This window comes from Dermacentor albipictus, chromosome 1, assembly GCF_038994185.2.
Source record: "Dermacentor albipictus isolate Rhodes 1998 colony chromosome 1, USDA_Dalb.pri_finalv2, whole genome shotgun sequence".
Lineage (NCBI taxonomy): Eukaryota > Metazoa > Arthropoda > Arachnida > Ixodida > Ixodidae > Dermacentor > Dermacentor albipictus.
The window spans coordinates 190,839,197-190,854,920 of record NC_091821.1 but is presented as its reverse complement, the minus strand read 5'-3'; the positions used below and the strand labels follow the sequence as shown (position 1 = coordinate 190,854,920).

Sequence of the window (15,724 nt, the reverse complement as noted above, 5' to 3'; positions counted from 1 at the left end):
TCGGCACGATTGACTTAGCACGAGCGCCGTAGGTGCAAGGCAGTCTGCCTGGCACAGCGGTCGCCAAATGGGGTGTCAGTGCCCGCTGCTTCGCCTATTTCGCCGCGCCAGCAGCCAGCGTCCGAGCGTAAACAAACTCGACCCCACTCCGCAATGCCGGCTAGCCTAGGGACGAACGCATGCAACACGCACTGAGAAACCTCCTCCGTAATGCCTAGGCAGAGTCATATATTCAAGGAGCAAAATCCCCCAGATTTTCTCTCTCGCGCCCGCTCTTACTCGCGCCTGCGCACAAACGTCGGGCGATCCCTCAAATGAACGTCTGGTGAGGTCTTTCATCCCTCTCGTTTTGCGCAGGCATCCTGTGTGAGCTGGCTGGATATAGGTGAAATGAGTACGTGCACTTTAGCACTCCACGCTTTGCTTTCTCGAGGGTGAATTCAAACCCTTGGTGTCCAAGAGGGAACAATTCAAAGAGTTCGGTTATTTCCAAGCACCCAGGGAAACAACGGAGTGTTCCCCGCCGGAACGGCCACGACGACAGACGTGGTTCCTGCCGGCAATTCGCAAAACGCGTGCCTAGAATAATGATAAAAACAAATACCAAACAGACGACGCGAATTCGTGGACGGGCTGCGTTCGTCACTTGGAACACGTATAGCGCCCCTACGGGTATAGCACAAATACAGAATTGGTGGTTATCACGGGACCGGCGGTGGTGGGCGTCTGTCCCCTGTTTTGCTAGGCGAATGCTGCTCAATGTGACCCTTTCAGCTACTGAGCGATAAAACGCGAGTTCAAAATCCGGCCACGGCGGCCGCATTTCAACGGGGACGGAATGCAAGAACGATCGTTTATCGAGCCTTCGGTGCACGTTAACGGCACCTAAATTGTTCGAATTATTTCATATCCCTCCCCTACTATGTCGTTTATAACCCCTGTGTTGCTTTGGGACCGAATCAATTAATCAATCAATCAATCAATCAATCAATCAATCAATCAATCAATCAATCAATCAAAGTGCGCCTAGCAGACCGGAGTATGTAGGCGGGTTGCTCCACGATTTCGCTACAGCTACCTCACAATAAACATCAGCAGCAGTCGGGGGCAAGGTGGCTAATCGCCCTTGAAGATATCCGTAAATCGCAGAGTGAGGCACATATTCATTTAATTAAGTATTTATTTTGCTCTTTCATCTTGGTGTCATCCCAAAGAGAGAGGGAAGAAAACACAGACACACGATCCTAGCTCGTCAGGATCACCTCACGCTATCAGAGCCCAGGATCACGTCGTGCTGCCCAACGAACAACACGGCGCAACCCCGTTTGCGCAGGTCTGTTGCCTCTAAAAAGTCGCAGTTTCACCCGAAAGGCGAAGCATCGACTGCGATAGCAAATTAGTAGCCATGTATACGAAGTAAGGATAACAGTTCAATTGGCCGTATAAAAGTGGAAAAATTCGCTTACTCACTCAATTAACAAGCATCGTGTCAACGCGCACAAGCAAACATGAACGCATCACACTCGATGAGCGCGGACAGTCGTTGTCAAAATGCTTGTATGAGCAAAAGCGGCAGCAGCAGTGAGCGAAGTGACCTTCGTGCGGTCTATCGCTTCAACGCAACTGCGTCGAGAACACAGCGCGTACAAAGGTACGAGTCGTCTGCAGTTCCCTTTCAAGATACGGCTCGCGCGACTACGCGCGGGCGTGCAAAGTACGCAATTGCTGGTGGAGTCGAAGCCGCACCCCTCTCCCTCTCGCGCTGCCTCCCCGCTTTCCTCCATATATGGCGCGCGATGTCGAACCGCGATCGTCAGTTTTCTCGCTCTCTGCCCTTCCAACTTCCAGCGTGCGTCACTCGAACCCTCGTGTTTAGGCGACGCAGCTCCTCTTTCCGCTCACAGCGCGATTCCTATAGGTGCAGCGTCCGATGGTGCATTGGTGCATAGGTGCAGCCTCTGACGTGATCGCTGCGCCGTAGCGCGTCTGGTGGGAAAGCGTCCCCTGCGATGTGTGCCGTGCTGCTGGCGAGGAATCATGCGTCTGCGGGGTGCTCCTGGAACAAATAATTAGAAAAAAGTTGTGCTATGGACTTAAAAGTGTTGTATATGAAAACTATGTCTTCGTGTGACTCAAGAGCATGCCGAGCGAATGAGTGGGCGGTGCGAACGGGGTGCGATAATGCTATTGCGTTCCACTCTTGAAGGCGAAGCTAAAGCGTCCTCCAATTTTTTCCCGCGGCCTTTCGCGCCACGGAAGACGCGCGCGCCAGATTGAGCCGCTAGCATCCGTTTCTCTCGCGTGCCTTCACTCACGCGTATTGCATACGGCACCGTGATGGTGTTATCGCCCTTGTACTTTATACGGAACATCACGGCGACAGCGACTTCCACATAATCTACATTACTCTTTATATGTGGATGATGTTTGTATTTGTGTACGTGGTTCATGTGCCAGCCTTGTTCAATGAACTTTAGAGGAATACCTAAACACTGTGAATAAATTATTAACGAGGAATGGAACTTTCTTACAATAAGACGGCGGTGCTACCCTTCACCAGGAGATATCTAAAGGATTTTGAGCTGTGCCTTGAGGGAAAGCTTTAAACATAGTAAAATGACACAAATATCTGCTGGTTATACTAGACAAACAACTTTCTTGGAATTCTCACATTAAAGTACTCGAAGAATGAATAAACTCAATAATAAATGTTCTTCGTCGTGTAGGAGGTACGGCATGGGCAGGGTCGGTTTCATCCTCACTAAACGTACATAATGCACTTATAAAGCAAAAGATAGCATATTCTTCACCTGTTATTCATGAAATCTCCAGTTCATCCAAAGAGAGACTCCAACGATTAATAGCCAGGAGCCTTAGAGTGTGCTTAGGCGTTCCTCGAGCAACCTCGAGTTCCTTAGTAATTGCAGAGGCACTTATTGAGAGAGACACGGCGAACGTCAATACGGTGATTCAGGTGCAGAAAAATCTGCTACCACATACCGAATTTCGGTTCTCAGATATGTCTTACCCTCCATGTAGTGACTCATCTCTCCAAAAACCGAACTTTCGGTTGGAGGAATTATTCGCAATCGAGACATGCTTATGCTGGCAGCACAACAACAAGTGTTATACCAGACATACTTTCGATACGCTGTCTACATTCAAGTGCGCATACAGATGGTTCTTGCCAAACAAATTGCTCTACGGCTACTTTTGTCATTCTAGAATGGAATAAGATACAGACGTTTAAACGATCTCACACGACAACATCAACAGCAGAAATGTTTTGCAATATTGCCTTTGTTACGATACATAAATTCAATGCAAACAGGGGAACAATGGCTCATGCGTTTTGACTCGCAGGCAGCTTTGTCTTCACTTCATGGTGACATCAGCAATTCGCAAAAACATGGCGTAAGTTTACGAGACACTAAAAGAACTCACAAAAGTAAGTGAAGAGAATCGCGCAATAATGTTACAATGGAAACCTAGCCACTGCAGTATTACTGGATATGTTGCAGCAGGCAATGCAGCTGGACAAGCGCATGTTAAATACGTCACACATGGTCTCCCTCTAACGCAAGGCGAATTGAGCACAGGCAGATCTCAATCCGTGTTTGCAAAGTGACATGGTTTGATCAGAACTCTAAACCTTAAGATTTGTTTCACGGTGACCCATCGCTTCAGTTTCACATCTCGTCCACATTAAATACAATCAGAGCCATTGAAACGCTCATTCACCGTCTGCGACTCGGTACCGCGTACACAACACACTTCCTGCATAAAGTTTCATGAGCTGATAGTGCGGAATGCAAATGTGGCCAAGTGGTTGAAGATATAAGCATCTTCTGCTAGAATGTCCGCGACACGACACACACAGACAACGCTTAGCACTTGATTTAGTGGCATTAGATCGCAGGCCCTTCAGCCTCAGGAAGATCTTAGGTCCTTGGCCAACATACTCACTGTAAAGACGAGCATTACTGGCCCTTCAACGATTTCTAGATGCGAGAAATATTCTCGGAAACTATTGAGTAGAGTGTTTCAATGTGATAAGCTCATTCTATGGGATTTTTTAACCCGACTTTGGCCAATTTAATGCCTGGGTTGATGTACCTTCATTTCAATCTATTCCGTGCTTTCTTATGTGCCCTCATTTTAGTGTTGTTACGTGACCGGACTTTCTGTTTCCTTTAGTTCCTTTCCTTTAGGAAATGGCATGAGCAGAGTATCTCTTCAGCGGTCAATTAAAAGCATTGTGACAGCCGCATTTTGTAAACACATTTTTTGCACTTTGAAGTGTTTCTGATGCGCATCAGCCGCGGCAAACAATATCTAGGACGATCAGTAACACGACATGGGCGTTGGAGAAGAGAGATGGCTGTGCTCAAATGCTCTCGCATCAATGAGTTATCGCGATTCCAAGGAGTTACACTATTCCTTTCTGCACAATAGCTTGAGTTTCGTTGGTGTGTGTTTGGAATGGCTGGCTAGTTATCTTACATGTTATCGTATCTGAACCTATAAACAAAGAGAATATTTTTTAATGCTCACAAAATAACTGCTGCAAAAATTTAATGCATGCTGGAGTGATATTGCCTGTGGTGGGTCAAGGAGGCCTAGTTTACCCGCGGATATATTCTGTGCTAAGGAAACCTTAAGCAGCAGTGTTGTTTCAAAGGAAACGTAAGAAAACGCTTCTTTTTTTATTGACACGATAAAAAGGAGACGTTGGCTCAGGAATGTGGCGCAGGCTTCTCGTTGTATAATCAAGGGCCAGGGTTTTATACATATGCCCCCGTGCTATTCTGTGTACATAGCACGATGAGTAAAACTTGACCAAGGTGAAAGCCGAAGCCAGCGTTTGGACAAGTGGACTTCTCTTTTTCCTTTGTCATAATTTTTTTGCGGTGTCTTTTGCTTTTACATTTTAGTTACATTTTAATAGATCTTAATTTACATTAATTACCCATAATTAATACCGATTCACGTTGTTATACCATTTCCTATCATCTCTGTCACCACGACGTGACACGATACATTGATGACGTCACATTGAATTTTGGTACCACTCGTTGCGGACAACGCTGGCTTTTCTGCCTCATAGGACATGCAATGCTTTCGCATTAGCAAGTTCTTTAAACTTGTCCGCCTGTCTAAGGCATTCGGCGACGCTTTCAGTCGATGCCTTGGCGTGCCGTGATGAGGGTGTTCTGGAAGGATGGCGAAATTCGCGCCCGATTGCTTCGGGACCGCCCAAGAGGTCGCACACTGCGCATGCGGGCAGCTCGCTGAGCTCGGCGCAGCGCAGTGACAGGCACCCGTGGGCTGTGCAGGTATACAGTGGTGGCGCTGGGCAGGCGTTTCCTTTAGCGCCCGCATCGAGCCGTTGCGCTCGTAATGGGCGGCGGCCGTGTAACTCGTGCTATCTGCTCCCTCGCAGGCCCGGATAGCGCTGCCGGGGCAGGAGGAGGAGGAGGAGAACGCCAGCCTACAGCCGCTACGCGGGATCGGCCCTCGAGTCCAGCTGATCGAAGCTTACGTGGCTTCTGCAAACTTGGTGGGCTATTTATGTGCTCTGCGACCCGCGGTATCGGCGCGGCTCGCGCTTGTGATTGTTTAAGCCGCCGCGCTGCTGTTCTAACTAAGGACATTGATCGGGTGACCGGCCGGCTATTCCGGCAAGCCGGTCAATCGATTAATAACCCTGGACAGGCCACATTTCGATCCGGATCAAAAACGTCTGACCTCAGATTTGGCCTGCCTCGGATGGGCGGCCCTGTCCAGGGGGGAGAGGGACGCCAGACGCGCACATCTGCTGCTGCTTTGGCGCCGAGAGCCGAGAAACTTTGCTCGCGAATTGCCTCCCGAAAAAGGGAGAAAGGCGATCTTCCCAGATTTCTGCTCTTGTTTGCGTATTTTATTTATTTCTCTTTTCTTTGTAATTTTTATTGTGGCGCGCGGTCACCAGCTAGACCACAAATCGAGCCCGAACACGGTGTGCTTTTGAATTTGTCCGGACAAACAGCGATATCTCCAGCGGTAGGATCTCTCACGCGGCCTGATCTTCCTGTGGGCGTTCCTCTTTCCAGGACACGCCTTTTTTGCCTGAGGTTTTGGTTTGTCTTTAACTTCGTTGATTCAGCGCCGCACACCGGAAATGTGTCGTCAGAGCGTGATGGGGCTTTCGGAGAATCGCTTGTTGCGACATGCTTCTTGTTTCGGTGGCTCCTTTCTGTCATGCCACCAGTGTTTTACTTCCGGTGATATTGACTGAGGCACCTGCTTGAGAAAAAAAGATAAGAAAGGAAGCTCTTATGCAACGGCTCGAGTATACCTCGGCCAATGGTAAAAATGAAAGAGAGGAAGGAATGCCCCGTTGAGTTCTTGAATTGTTCAGAAAATTTGTAAATGTTGAAGGCAATATTTATTGATGCCAAAGGTCACGAGCCTTCCCCATCAGTACCTCCCCCTCCTTTCCGCTTTCTTTAGGATGCATTTCCTTCCGTGGCCTACCCTAAGACTCATTCTGAATGAAAATGCGAAGGTTGTCGCATTGCCGTTACTATGAGATAGTTGAAAGAACATGCAAAGTTTCCGGATGTTGAACGAATAATTTCTTTTTAATTTTTTTTCTGCCACGTAAGATTTCCAAAAGTTGCATAACTGGACGCAGTTTTTATTTACTTACTTGTTTATATGCCTGTAAAGGTTGCGATGAATAAATAACGTTTTTTTAAGCGAAGTATACGATAATTACCCTATCAGGAAGCTTTAGCTGAGCGTATTTGCTGCTCGTTCCACAAGAGTTGGCACACGTAGCTGGAGTCGGTGCTTTCAGAAATTTTGATGCTTTAGCTAATTTGAGAACGAAGCGGGTTTTGTGTGGCAGCAGCACCATTCACCTGGCTAAGTTGATCCGGAAAGAATTATAAGACAAAACAGTAGATTGGAAATAACGGCACGCGGTGGGCAAAAGAAAGCGCGCTAAGGTGTTACGGTAATGTAGCTAGATAAGTTGAAGAAAATGCTGCTCAACATCTAGTACCAACTAACCCAACGATTTACTACTTTGCGTCACGTTGCCTTTGCCTTGCCTGTATGCACGTATAGCGCTTTGTTACGAATTACTTTGATCGCTGTCACCATGTGAGGACTGTGATCGAAAGGCTGTCATAGCAAGGCTTTATACATCTCCACCTCCTCGCCTTTTTTTGTGTCTGTGCGCAATCAATTTGCACATTTGATTATCGAGCTTGTCTCAACGCCACTTATCTGTGGCGATATGTCCCCACTCGGATGTGCCTCTGGCTTTAGGGCAGAACGAAGAAGCCATTGCTAAGGAGGGAAGGGTTCGGTCAATCCACTGCCCCAGCAACTGTAACTCCTGCTCACTCCAGACACATGCACTATTATTCGACACAACGGCATCTATCAGCATTGCATTCTTACAGATGGATCTCTCTCTCAAACACTGACCGATCCCAGGGATGCGTATCGTCGATGACCTTACAAAAAACGATGCCTTCAGTACGACATCGCTGATGGACATGTTCAAGCTTAATACAATTGCTAGGCGTTAATAAAAAAATGTATTATTGTGTACCAGTCTTTCTTTTTCAGGCTATAAGCGAAATAAATCTTGTTGCAACGTTTCGATTTATTTTATAACAACTTGTGGTTGGCGCAGCATATATCCTTAGTCGCTTTTGCGCCGCTAAACCCAGTCTGACTAACTGTTGCGCCATTTAGCTACACTCATCATGAAGTGAAGTGTAGCAGCAGCGGCAAAGTTGCTCAGTTGGAAGGGCACCGCTTGCTCGCTGACCACGGCTCCCGTGAAGTCTCGCATAAGCGAAGCGCGACTCTCGTTCCGCTGGCCCACTCGCGGCAAAGCATCGTGCGCACGAAGAGCCTCAAGAACGTTTGACTAAGACGGCCCAATACTGAAAAGAAAGTAATTGCATCACTATCCTACTCTGCCGAGAGATAAGATATGGATACTCCGATTACCATGTAAAGGAGCCGCAAACGCTGGACACTGCTGGAGTAGCGCCGCATAGAGTTTCCAGTAAGTGAAAAATCTCTGCTCATTCATGTTTGATGGTGCACAGCAATCTAGTGACGCACATATGAATACGCTTTCTCGCCGTATCATCACGCAAAGAAACATTTGGTGCCCGACCATTAAAAAGTAGGGAGCATTCATGAACATGTGAAGAATCCCCACAGTCGATTAACGATAAACAATGGTTTGCCGCCGCGTGTTTTCTTTCCTTTCCTTCTTGTAAGAAAAAAAACTAGCACTGATAAAACATACTACACTGACATCGGATAGAATATTTCTTTCCGTCGCCTTTGCTGTTTGTTTTTCTCCTCTTTACTGTGCTGAAGGAATTAAACCGAGAATGTACAACTTTTTATTATGTTCTGCGTTTTTTTCCCTACCCTTTACATCTCTAGAAGAGGACAAGGCATGTGATGCAACTTTTTAAAAAAGCCATTTTAGACAGCGGTGTCGGCACACTGCTTGATATATTTTTGAGATGATTCGTCGTTATTCTGCTTTGTATAAAGTGCAGAAAGGGTTGAAACAGCCAGAACAAATAGCATAAAAAAAGAAGGCGGCAGCTGACTCTAGTTTCGTAACGAATGTAAGCATTAAGTGAGCTGACGCGTAGCCATTCGTGTAAAGGTTCTCTTCGGAAGAAAGTGAAACTGGGGCAAACCCGAGAGAATTAAGAGAGACTGGGAAAGCTCCAGCGCGCGGTTACAACAGCTTAAGAATTTCTAGTGCGTAATAACATTTTAAAAGATCTACAAGAAACAGTTCAATACGACACAAAGTTGAAACCAGCAAGTTAAGCAACCCGCCAGACACCCTGCCCTTTCGATCGTCGTGAATACGAAATGAAAAAGAACATAGGACAGCCGAGCTAGACGACCTCGTCGGCTAAATCGGTTGCAAAGCGAGTACTGAACGGCCACAAGTACGTCTAAGGCGAGCTGAGACAGCACGTCCCAGACAGGTGCACTAGAAGCGAATATTTATAATTCCCAGTAGCGCTGAGCAAAAGCTGCGAATTTAGTTGACACTCTCTTGCCTCCCAAAAAGATCGTCTGTGCGAATTAGCGTGCAGATTACAGGCCTAATTTTTTTTCGAAGAGGACTAAGCAAAATGCGGTCGCCCGCCTGACATACCCGGTATCCTGCACAGAATAGCTTTCAGCTATTCCAGCCACAACAAATTTGTCTGAGATGTCGTGAGTGTGGCCCAACCGCTTTCACTCTCCTTCTCTATCTGTTTCTTGATCAAACTGCTCCTTTCGTCGAATTTCCTTCGTCATTCCCGCATTTCTTTCTTAAGAAACAACGCTAACTCGGCCTACTATGTCCGAACGCGGAAGGCTTTCAAATGAGCAAGCGTTTAGTGGGCGCGCGCATTCAAATGTGGTTTTATTTCATATTTCGTGCAGCACGTCTTCTTTCTTCTAAATTGTATACCAGCTGTACAAACTTATAATAGGCTCATTATTGAGTAATTATGCTGGAAAGTACGCATGATTTTCCCATTAAAGCAGCAAACGACGTTCGTTCTGTCTCCAATCCTGGCGGCAGCAAAACAAATGGATGTGGTGCCCCGATGTGCCACTCCCCATTGTCCACTCTTCTGTTTTTTTTTTCTGCAATGCGTTCGACACACACTTACGAGGACGTCTTCATGCGCAATCCTCACCGTGTATCACTTCAAAGGAGACCTTACGGTAAGATTGCCATGTATAGCGCCTCCAGCCCGATTTGCGCCTACAGAAAGGCGTTACATTTGGTGGGACTTGTTACCATATATATATATATATATATATATATATATATATATATATATATATATATATATATATATATATATATATATATATATATATATATATATACATATATATAGTGAAAGCTCGTTAATTCGAACTTCAATAATTCGAATTTATGGATAATTCCAACTGTACGATTTGGTCCGGCCAAGCTCCACAGAAGTGTATGTATAAAAAAGTCCGTTAATTCGAACGCGAGAAGGTTCCCTCACGGATAATTCGAACTACGCTCACCTGGCACACGGCCAGAGAAAAGCGCCTACTGCCTACACACAAGGCTGTATTGCCTCCGAAACGGAGAGAACGGCGAGAGAAGGCAAAATCGGAAAAAAATCTAACCAACGCGGGGTCAGCCAGAAGGCAGCGGCGGCTGCTGCCTCTCCGTTCTACGTAACCTCCGAGACTTCTTGCCCGTTGCGAATCTCAGAGGCTTTGCAAATCTTGTACAGCTGCTAATGTTGTGCGGAGATGGCACGGCAAGCGCCATCGTAACACAGCGAATCAAGTACGTCGCAGCTGCGCTTGCAATTAAGAACCAACGATTCGGGGCCTTCGCCACCTTCACATGTTCAGCGTCTTTATCTCGGCAGTCTTCATCGGTTGTGTACGTCTGTTTTCAGCTTAGGAGGTATCGGCCGTCGCGATTCAATGTGATGGTGTTAAGCCTCGGCTAACGTTCGTTTCGGTGGACATTGGTGGTGTGGCACAGTCGGACCCAGAGCTTCGACTTCAAGATGGCGTGTGCCCGCGGCACTCGCCATCACTTTTTGACTCGCCAAATTTCTGACATGCCCTACTGCTTCCAAATCGCAGTGTACTGTTGCTCTCCTTCACTTTCGTTAGTTCGAACTTTCGTTAATTCGAACTGAAGCGGCTTCCCCTTGCGGTTCGAATTAACGAGCTTTTACTGTATATATATATATATATATATATATATAGTAATGCAACACAGCATAACTTTGTCGCGTGCCTCCATGTGTTTTGGTAAAGGAGCTCTTTAATATTACTTCACAACGAAGCAGAACACCCGGTGCTTTGCCCATTGCTTTCTTGTCATCCGTATCCTCACCACAACCTACAATTCTACCCCCCTCTGCTCTTTTATCGAATCTTCTGTATTTCCCCGTCCACTTGACATAAAATAAATATAAAGGTGGGAGCAGGGGAATGTCGCTGCGTTACACTAACTGCTGCCCTTCATTATACCTTTCTCGACGCCAGTCATTATTATGCGCCATATGAGAAAAGTAAACTGAAATTGATTTTAATTGATTTCCTAAGCACTGCGAGTCGCTTTCACGGTCGTAATGCACACTGCGATATTTTTTAATGAAACCAAAACGAGCTGTCGTATATGGCAATTTCAGCATTGCCACGAAGAAGTTTTTTTTTTCTTTCCCGTAATTTTTTCGAACAAGCAGCGCTGTCACGTGAGTGTAACTATAGTGTTTTAAAATTAGGCTCAATTTGGCCTCGTTCGTCGGATAACCTGAACGTTCCTACACAACACACACAAAAAAAGAAAACACCATCTTCCATGATTGAACATAAAAGCGCGCATAAAGGAGCCGCAGAGTGCGAAATTCGAAGCCACAGAATGCCGACAAAATGTTAATTACATTGACTTCAAGGAAACACGGGTTCCTTCGTGAACTTATTCGCGTAATAATCTTTCATTATGAATTTTCACGCATTTTTCTACGTATTTTGCTGATCACTGCTATTCGAGGTACAGAAGGCTCCCGTGAATATCAATAAAAAGAGAAAAAGCCAAGCTATAAGCAAACAGCGCCGGAAAGGAAACCAAACAAACGGGAAAGGACGTTAATCTACATCTTTATAAGCGCTGTTCTCGTGACGGCATTGTGCTTTATACATTCGTATTGAGTTTTTCTTACTGGGTGCGGCTGAACGTTCCCTTTTTTTTTATCTTACGGTGTTTAACTTTCATTTTTTCTTGAGCCATTAGTAAAAGACAGCCCTATCGGTCATCGTATAGAAGGAGCAACGCTTACTCAGTTTGTCCATTGTTATGCGTTGGTTCGCTCTCTTTAATTCCCTCTCCTTTGTGATTCTTCTGTCAAATTGTGCCAGTGGGTATCAACATAAGGCTTTAAGACTGCACGTGAACAGACTAAGCGAAGCATAATAGGGAGTCTTTTGATTTCCTCTCATTTTGAACCTGCATGTTCTATTTAGCTTTGGTCTAGAGTGTTTCCTTTACATGGGTTGCAAACCCTCGCAACGTCTTTTAAACCATAGGTTGTGCCTTTCAAATACCCTAAGGGAATAAGTTGTAAAATAGAAGCCCATCACAATTAAGGCAAGTGTCCGAAATGGATTCTAAATGATGATAGAAATGGGTTAACAACGCTCTCTTGGTATTATTCATGTATTGTATTTGTGTGTTTCTCGATCTTGCTGGCTCGATCTCGTATTATATTACGCACGTATGCTTCAGTTATAGCTGCACGCGTCCATAGGACACAAACTGCGGGAAAGTACGTGGCTATGCGCTTGAGTCGCGGCTTATACGGTTGCTGCGACGTCATCCGATTTGAAAAATGACATGCTTCGAAGGGATCCTCACGTTGCTCTTATTTGTATTTTTTTATCGCGGCTCCTGCGGTGTGGCTTGACAGTATTGCAATATTGCCTCTAAAAGAGCACACAGCTTAGGCGTAGATGCGAGCACAAGAAGCGTGGTCCGACACAGGCAGAAACAGAAAGCTAACGCACTGCTTAACCGTTGCCTCCGTCAGAAAGAAAGCGTGAGGCAGCAGGAGATGGCCAACTTTCGATTCAGGAGTGCACGAACTCGAAAGCAGAAAGGCCCTCTACTGCGAGAAATTTTGACGGAGCTGGGAAACCGATTCAAGGATGCATACGACGGCAACGGCTTCGGGCCGCTTCTGTCATAGGCAGCAGCGGTCGCTACACAGCGGACAAGGAGCCGTCTCCGCAGACTCGCTTCTTTGATGCGCCTTTCGCAGGCGGTTCGCCGACTCCGATTCGTCCACAGCTCTGTCGCCTCCCGAGTAGGGCGAGCGAACGTGACACATTTGCCAAAAATGGCCGTACGTCTGCTGGAGCGATGGGTCGCTGCGTCAAACAAAAGGGTGACGCGCCGTGATCTGGAAGACGCCGAACTCAGCAAAAAGCGACGCTGCCTGGTGGCCGAGATGTTCTCTCCGGTCTGCGCACTGCTGCCGCATTGGGAGTGAGCGATATAGAAGGATACATTAAGACTCGCACTACAGTAACAAAAGTCATTTGCCAAATAAACACTAACTGCCGATCGTTCCCCGTGCGGACGTCGTTACGCCATGTGTCTGCCGAGTAAAGCTCCGAATGTTTATACAGTTAAACATGAGAACCATATCGAGCTGCGAGAAAGCAACTTTCGGAATCGAACTGATTGTCGCAGTCGCTGCGACCTGTTAAAATGCGCATATTTACCCACTACGGGAAACATTTGACATCAGTATAGGAACTTCGGGGGAGTAAACATCTCTTACGGTGGATTATACTGAGAGTGCGGGGCATTTGTGACAATTCTGTCGCCGCCACTGTCGGCAGCGTCACGCCAGAGACTGATTTGAGAAAACGGGAACCACTTTTCGCGTATACGTTCTTCGATTTACTTGCTTTGCGCCGCACGCAACTAACTGCAAACAAACAACAAAAAAATGGCTTGCCTCTCTTCTGAGCCGCCCGTATTGTAACTTAAGCACTTTTGTTTTTTTCCGTCTTTGAAAACTGGCTGGCTTGCGTATACACACCTCTCGCGCACGGTGCAACGACGTCTTTTGTCAACGTTGCACCGCCGAGGGAACCGAGCACAACGTTCACATCAGTACCATCCGTCTTGGCGGACGACGTCCGAGCTGCGTTGCTATTCCAACAAGCCGTGCTGTGAAAGTAGGTCGATCGTCTCGAATGACAACAAACGCCGCCTGTTGCCTCTGGTTTCACTCCTGCGAAACCCCAAGGACCAAACGGGGCATGTGGGGCACGACGTCACCAGGGCGTCTTTAATCGGCCACGGGGAAAGAAAACAGAGCGAAAGAACCTCTGCACCGGAAACACGGAGCGCTGACGTTTTCTTCCGTATATACCCGTGTCTTCCTCGCCCACCCCCTTCTTCCTCCCCCCTTTTCGCTTCCCCTTCCCTTCCTTTCTTTTTTGCTGTTTCATTCGGGAAGCAATCAGTGAACCTAATTACCCTCTTGAATCCTCTTTTGTCTCTAAGTGGCTTCGCTTACGGGCCCAACTCATTTTAGACGCACAAGTGAACAAGAAATAAATAAAATGAAAGCTAGAAAACAGAAAACATCCGATATCCGAAGAAAACACCCGACTTATAAAGCAACACAACCACTGCGTAACGACTTAGAGTTTTTCTTTTTTTTTCCTTTTCCCGGAAGTCGCTGTGAAATATGAATTAGTTTTGTAAGCAAAGGAAGTCGCTATAAATTTGGGGCAGCCTGTGCGAGTGATCATCGAACAGAGCTTTGTTCCTTTTATGACCACTGAGTGGTCGTTATGTGTTGATTTTCAGGCTCCTTTTTGTCGAGTAAATTTTAACGGTAAAACACCCGTGGTGTGTTTAACATGAAAGAAGGAGCATACTTACTTAGGAGGACATATATATCTCGTTGGCATATCCTAAATCTTACCCATTAAGCAGTCGTTAGCACAGCAGTCTAATTATTTTTGGCTGGTCTGGAATCGACGAGTCCAAGTGCACTCGTATTCGCTTCGATTATAACACAGGGTGCCTTTTTTGTGCGTGTGTGCTAGGCTATACACGTGCGGCTTTCGCAGACGATTTCCGAGTGGGATGGACACGGTTTGATAACATGAGCTTCCAGGATGCCATACCCAAGGTGTGTGAACGTTATTAAAAAAAAAAAACCTTGTGGATAGTTGTTTATATGGATTATTTGGAGTCATTCACATTTTAATGCACCTTATTTATTTTTTTCATTTTGTAACATTGAATATCGCATCTTATTCGAGGTATTCGTAATCGAATTTGTCCTTATTTGCCTATCATCGTTGCACTGACGAAGACTGTTCCCCTTGTCTAAACATGAGCTCCAGCCTGAGGCTTTCTTTGTTTGGCCACGGCTGATCACTTCATAACTCACAGTCAGAGAGGGAATTGCGAGCCATGTGCACATGATGGCGGTGCGAAGTTCGCTTTATGGTTCGCGCCACACTTTTCCGTTGGTTTAATTCAATGTATAGCGCGGGCACCATGCAACGTGCCCCCACTGCCCGTTCGGCACGTGTAAATTATGCCACACAAACAAATCTAAGCGCCCATCCTTGTCTACAGGGCGCCGGCAACCAAAGATGGAGGTTTCACCGAAAAATGGCAAGATTTTCCTAACAATATTGTTTGTCGACAGTATTAATTTACAAACAGAAAAGCGGACCCTGGTTTGTTTATCAGATATTCTTGCTGCATAACCATTCGGCTAGACAAGAAAAGGATAATAATAAAGTCCTTGAGCTATACCAGACTCCACTTCGCCCTTGTCCAGCTGGTCACATCGACTCAGGGAAGCGGCCTCTGCCGATTGCCTTGGCGCCCACATATGCTGTGGCCGGCTAGCCTGCTTTTTAAGAAGTTGCCTTGCAGGCGCTGGCCACCCGAACTTGTTCCCAATCAAGAAGCGTGCCATCCGCCGGGTGATGAGCCCAAATGAGAATAACGCCGCATCGCGCGCACTCGGCCCTCTGTGGATTGCGGGTCCGGCAAGCAGGAGGCAATGAGGCTGCAGCGAGGCGGCACGGCTGGCCACGCTTGCCCGCGGCTCTATTTTGAGCCCGCCCTCGGAGGAGTGAG

At 46.6% G+C, this 15,724-nt stretch overlaps 1 protein-coding gene across 8 annotated transcripts in view; it reads left to right on the top strand.

Moving 5' to 3' along the window:
* The window catches only part of Oamb (Octopamine receptor in mushroom bodies), a 785,439-nt gene that overhangs the window by 415,211 nt on the left and 354,504 nt on the right, over nt 1–15,724 (top strand). For all 8 annotated transcript variants that reach the window (XM_065426755.1, XM_065426749.1, XM_065426751.1 and 5 more), the window contains one exon: nt 5,444–5,560. The gene's annotated coding sequence lies outside the window, so the exon portion shown is untranslated. The remainder of the gene's footprint in view (nt 1–5,443; nt 5,561–15,724) is intronic.